Genomic DNA, 7,008 nt, shown 5'->3' with positions numbered 1-7,008 from the left:
AGAGCTGTTAACTTATGACCTCACAGATGCTAAGTCGCGCTTGCTGTCGGAACACACTTTGTCTGGCCCCTCCGCTTTTGCCAGCCAGACTCGGGGGCTCTGCTTGGCCGGCGAGCCGCCCCTCCGCCCCAGCTCCCTCCCTCCAGTCTGTGGAGCGCGCACTGCCTTGCCTCCCTTCCTACCCTCTTCCGTGGGCCTCTCGTCTGCGCTTGGCTCCGGAGACTCCGTTCTGCTAATCCTCTGGCGGTTTTCTGGGTTCTTTAGTCAGGTGTAGGTGGAATCTAAGTGATCAGCAGGATGCGCCGTGAGCCCAGAGTCCTCCTATGCCGCCATCTTCCCTCTCTCTACCCTATGTCTTTTGATTGGAGCATTCAGTCCATTTACATTCCAAGTTATTATTGATAGGAACTCTTTTTATTTCCTTCCATTCTGAATGATGGTCTTGCTGGATAAAGTATTCTTGGCAGCATACTTTTCCCATTCAGCATGTTGAATATATCTGTTACTCTCTCTGGCCTGCCACGTTTCTGTGGATAGATGTACTGTGAACCTGATTTGTCTTCCCTTGAAAGTTAAGGACTTATTTTTCCCTTGTTGCTTTCAGGATTCTTTCCTTGTCTGAGTATTTTGTGAATTTGGCTATGATGTGTCTTGGTATCAGCTGGCTTTTGTTGAATTTCATGGGAGTTATTTGTGCATTTTGGATTTTGATCTGGGTTTCCTTCCCCAGATTAGGGAACTTTTTAGCTATAATTTACTCAAGTATTTCCCCCATTTCCTGTATCTTCTTCTGGGACTCCTGTGACATATTATTATGATTTAAGGAGTTGCTGAGTTCTTTAAGTCTAAATTCATGACTATACCTTAATGTCCTTCTTTTTAGCTTCACTGCATTCCATAATTCATTCATCTGCTTCATCCATCCTCATTTTCATTGCTGTAACTGAGATGTAAAACTGAATGGATGTATTTTTTTTTTTATATTTCGGACTGCCTAGTTTTTAGTTGTTTTATATCTGCAGCAAGCGATTCTCTAGTGTCTTCTATGCTTTTTCTCAAGCCCAGCTGGTATCCTTATGATTGTTGTTTTAAATTCTGGTTCAGGCATCTTGTATCAGTTTCAATTAAATCCCTGACCATTACTTCTACTTTTTGTTCTTTCTTTTGGTATGGATCCTTCCATCTTGACATTTTTGTCTAGGCCAGATTGTTTTGTGTGAGTGTTAGGAAAGCATGTTATATTCATGGTACAGAAAATGATGGATATATGAAGGAGAGGTCCTATACTGTCTTGGGACTGGTGCCGAATCGGGAATTGATTCTGGTGTATGTTGTGTGTACTCTGCTTTTGTGTTTTGGCTACTCATTCCCTTAGGTCAGTCCTCTGAAGAATTTCTCCTTGCCTGCTGTGGTGGACGCACAGTAGACCTTGTCTACTGTGTAGCAAGTTTTAAGTAGGTGTGTTTAGGTCTGATTTTAAAAAGCTAGATCCTATTTCCCCTAGAGCTGAAGCTTTGCAGCCCTCTATGATCAGTAGACTTGGTGTGAGGGAGGAATTTGTGCTGGTTTTCTTCAGGAGGGAACTGCTGCACTAATTCTCAAGCAGAATTGCCCTGGTGAAAAGTACCTGCAGGGCACAGGGCTGGCGGGGGGTGGGGCGGGGGGTGGGACTTGGTGTAAGTGGCTCTAGCCTCCACTCTGGGGAGGTTTCTTGCTTACTGAAGTTGGTCATTGCTGATGTGGGGTGGGGGGTGGTGTCACCCAGCTCTCTTGTCCCTGGAACACGGAGTTCACATTTGCCACTCTTCAGGAAGCCCTCAAAGGAGAGCAAACAGTCTCCCCTCTTGTATTGCCAGCTTCCATCAGATCCCTGCCTTCACCCTTGTCTGTGTCTTATCTGTCTGCCTGCCTGGTGACATAGTACACCTGTTTTATCTCAGGTGTGCAGCTTGGTTTTAAAACTCCAGATTTTAGGGACCTGAGCTGATCCTTTGTGGGAGAGTCTCACTGAACTGTGGCTAGTGCTGCTTTGTCACAGAAAAGCAGCTGCACAACTGTGCAGCAACTGAGTTTATGGTAGGATGCAGCAAAAAGCTGGTACCAAGGTTTGCTGCCCTCAACAGGTATCTCTTTCCTATGCTAGAGAACAGGGCAGTTGGTTGGTGCCCACCAGCTCTTTTGTCCCTGGAAAGGACAAGAAATTTTTCTCCCCATGTGACCCAGGGGCTCCTCAGACCATGCTGCCTGATCTCAGGTCTCTGTTCTTCCCCACAGGGCACCACTAAGCCCCCAGGCATGATCCCAGTGATGGCAGGGACTTCTAAAGTTTCAGAGTTTGAGCTCCACTACTTATAAAAAATTGTGGTAGTCAACTCCTCTCTTTTTCCCAGTCCATGATTTTGGGGCAGGGTTTTTCTTGTGCAATCCCCTGAAGACTGTTTTCACTTTTTCTCTTTGACTCCTACCTCTGTGATCAGGGCTCCCTACCCTCTGCAGCACCTCCAATTCTTTGGTCCCCCATATAAACTCTCCACAGCATCTACCTTTCATGATGTGGCTGTTTCTCTCCCTCTAGTTGTGCAGTTGGTTCTCTGAGTTCTGAGATCAATTTCTTGGGTTTTCAGAATGATTGGATTTTTATCTAGCTGTGTTCTAGAGATGAGGCAAGCTTAGGGTCACCCTACTCCTCTGCTATCTTCTCTCTTGCAAAATTATTTCTTACATTCATTATGCTACTTTAAGCCTCTGGAATAGATCTCAATAATGTGAGATCATAATAATATGTGAAGCAGCTTTCTTGGGGGAGTGTATTACATTTTTCATAGCCACAACACATATCAGAGATGGGTTAGAAAAAATTGTGTTCTCCTGCCTCTACCTCTTTTCCCGAATAAATCCCACTTACCCTTAAATGTACAGCTCAGTAGCCCCTGGCCCATTACCACTGCAGTTTAATGGTTCTTCTATTTCCTATAGTTTTTGTATTAACTTCCATAATAGCAGTATAAACTGCATTTACCACAGAATGCCTTTCCTTGCATGTAGATTTTTCTCTTCAGAGAATGTGTATTTTCCATGTAAATCACTGTACCCTCCAGGATAGAGTGTTAAATATTTGTTGCTATGATGGATGGATGGATGAATAGTTAAAATACTCAGGTATTATCTGGGGTTTTTTCAAAGAGTAGTTTATCAAGAATTCATGACATTGTCTAGCTGATGTCTAGTTGAAATCTCAAGTTCAAAGAAAAGGGGGGATTTCAACTACAAATTCTCTCTGGCTGGGTGAGCCAAAAATGATGCCATCTGATTAGGAAATATACCTCACTGGGGAACTAAGAAAAGATGGATGATGGTGAAGTCTGTAAAAGGAGATTGGTCTTTGCTGATTTTATCTAGGGTTTGCATGGCTTCCTTGCCATGATCATTTTTCTTATTTCCTCCCTTAATTTTTATACGAGGTTTATTATATTATAGGAGGCTATAGAAGGTTAATTATGTCAGTGAATCAGCCAGAATTCATGTAAGATTTTTATCTCTGAAAGATTGAGATGACTGGCTTAGGAAGAAAAGATTCCTAGAAAGTAGTGATTCGGATATCCATGACTATCCTAGTCATGATTTTTACTTTTTGAAATGATAGAAAAAAACCTTCCTCTGAATAAAAGGGCTTATGTATTGACATAGCTTACTAAAAAACAAAAAAAACCAAACAAAAAAACCCATCAATTTTATTTGCTTCACGATGCATCAGAAAACACTAAAAGCTCAATATCTGTTCCAAATTATCAATGAATTGGTTCTAACTTGGTGAAATAAAAATTTTTTTCTTAACTTCACATGTAGGACATGTGCTCCTCTGTAACTAGAGAGGAAATTTTTATTGCCTAATGGATTCTTCGCACTAATTAGGGTTATACAATTATAGTTCAATGAACGAAAAAAAAAAGAATGCTCATGAGAAAAATAGCACACTAATTGGGGTTTGAAATATGAAAAGGAGAAATGCCTTTATCCAAGGAACACCAGTCTTTTGCCTCTCCTTATAACTCAAGGAAACACTCCATTTCTAGCTACATACTCCTTCTCTGCCTTATCTTTCAATCTCATGACTCCCTCCTTCTGTCCTGGTCTCCTTTGAGCTATTTTCAACCCAGAACCCAGAGTGATTCTATTAAACTGCAAATCAAATTATGTCACTCCCTTGCTTAAAACCTCCTAGTGACTTTCCATCTCACTCAGCTCTAAAGCCTATCACTATCAGTATCACTATATCCAAAGCTGTAAGAAAACCTGACCTTGCTCTGGAACAAGAGACTATATTTTTCAAGTTTCTTTACTGTATAAACAACCTTGAGAAAATAGCCCAGAACAAAGGCAGGCAGTACCTCTGATCACAATATACGTGGAAATGTGAGAGACACATGGAGAATTGTTTCTCAACAATTAGGTATTTTATTTGTTGTCTGTCTCTCCCATTACATTTTAAACTCTAAGAAAGAGGGATTAATGTTTGTCTTCCCTGCTGTCCACCAGTGTATCTCCAGCACATGGAAGACTACCTACCTAATAATTGATATTTAACATAGACTTGCTGACCTTCTTTCCCAGAGGTTACAAAGGAAGTTGGCTGACAGAACCAGATTACAGAGGCTGAGAAGCCCAAGATGAGTAGTCAGCAAGCTGGAGAGCCACAAGGCTTGTGATGTAGGTTCCACTCCCAGTCCAAGCCCTGAGAACCAGCAGAGCTGGTAGTATAAGTTGCATTTTGAGTCTGAAGGCAGGAGAAACCACTGTCCCAACTCAAAGACAGATAATTCATTCCTCCTTCTTTCTTCCCTCCCTCCCTTTTTAAAGCTTATTTATTTTGGAGAGAGCACCAGCAGGGGAGGAGCAGAGAGAGAGGGAGAGATTGTGGAGCCGGATGAGGAGCTCGAACCCACAAACTGGGATATCATGACCTGAGCCTAAAACAAGAGTTGGACACGTAACCGACTGAGTCACTCAGGTGCCCCAGAAAGAATTCTTTCTTACTCAGCCTTCTATTCTATTCAAAAATAGCCTTCAACAGATTCTCCTCCCTAATGTGGGTGGGCCTCAGCCAATCTGTGCTCAGGTTGCTTAGAGCAGAAACTGAGGTGCAAAGGTCAGGATATAGGATAATTTGTAGTATCATAAGTGTGGCTAAGAAGTAACCAATGAGAAGAGGAACTGGAGTGGGTAGAGAAAATGCTATTGGGGTCCCGCACCTGGCCTGAAAGATATGGAAGACTACTGTGATGTCTATTGGAATCTTCTGTATTATTTTCTTTTGCTAACTTGGGAGGGCCCTGAGAGGAATGAGACTTCCTCTCCTTGTTTGTTCTTATACTGTAGGATTTAGACTTGAGCTCCATCTGTCCAACAAACTACCACTTTCTTTGTGATCAAGTTACTTAAGCTGGGTAGGGAAGGGGGATAAGGGTCATCTATGGGTGAGGGTGGAAAATCAATTAGCAGAACGATTCTCTATACAGTACTTGGTCCTAAATATATCTTACAAAAGGACATAACTAGAGATATAATAAAGTTTTATGTTTAGAAGTTAAAACAATGTTTAAAAATAAAAAACCACCATCACAGACACACCCAGAAACAGTGTTTAAGCACATACCTGGTATTAGAGCTCTGTGGGGAGTATGTTCAGCCGAGTCTGAAGAAAGGATAAAACAGGAGAGAGCACCCCAGGCCTAGTTACATTGACACATAAGATAAACCATCATAATTACTAGAGTGCTACCAATTCTTAATAGGTACTAATAAGTAACACTGTTCTAAGGATCTGATGTGTTGAGACCATTCTGTTCGGGGTCATCTTTGCCACACACACAGATTAGATGATCAAAGGGGAAACGGTTAGTTCTCCTTAGCAGATCATGGCTATTGATGAACAAGCTCATGCTAAACTAACTGAAAATTTAGAACTTAGAAATATATGAGAGACAAAACAATTACGTTTGTTGTTGTTGATTTTTTTAATGTCTCTATGTTCAACGTGCAGCTTGAACTCACAACCCCAACATGAAGAGTTGCAGGCTCCTCAGACTGAAATAAAGAGGGTTGTTCCCACAGGATAGAAGCAGTGTGGAATGCATGTCTGTATAAGTGTGGAACAGGAGGGACAAAGGCAGTAGAGAACCACCTTTGTGGCTAATAACACTCCTCAGGCATAATTGAGCTGTCTCCTCTAGTCACATTAAAAGTTAAGAAATATGCTTTCTTTCTAAAGTCCTTTTTTTTTTATATCGTGTATAAATGTGAATTTTAACCCTCCAGGTAGCTCGGTCATGGAACTGAATCTTATTTTACTACTTTCATTAGACTTACAAACATAGACTATTACGTTAAACATTCTTTGTAACTAGTTATTTTGAAGAAAGTGCTATCCAGTATCTGGTTGTTTTTCCCAGGTACTAAAGGAGTTGCAAATAATAAGAGGGAAGCTCTAAGTAAACAAATTATTTGACCTGTTTAATTTTTAAATTAAAGTGTTTGACAGATAAATTTATAGCTTCATGTGTTACATGTATTTTTTAAAATAACTTGAAAAAATTGCAATCATTACCCAGGTTTCTTGTAATACATAGTTATAAAAAGTTTGTTCTGCTGCTTTTTCATTTTGGAAGAATCAGATTTTCACACGTTGAAAATTAACCAAGGTTATTTTTCTTTTGGAAAAAAAAAAAGGCTTTGACTCACCCAAATCTCACAAGACTTCTTTCAAATCTTTAGCTTCCCTTTGGGTACCTTACTCATTACTTCCTGAGAATGACCCATCTTGTAAGTACAAATGACTAGATTTCTAGAGATGGTGCCTCACTGAGTCATTTTGGCCTGAAAACCCCATTTCCAGGGCACAACATCATGGATAGCAGCACACCCGTTATGAGACATGCGTTAGCAGAACTGAAGCATTTATGCATCAAAAATGTTTTCTCCTAAAGTTTTTGGATGTCAAACAGAGAAATT

The sequence above is a fragment of the Neofelis nebulosa genome, chromosome 1 (assembly GCF_028018385.1).
Source record: "Neofelis nebulosa isolate mNeoNeb1 chromosome 1, mNeoNeb1.pri, whole genome shotgun sequence".
NCBI lineage: Eukaryota > Metazoa > Chordata > Mammalia > Carnivora > Felidae > Neofelis > Neofelis nebulosa.
This window is presented reverse-complemented; position numbering follows the sequence as displayed.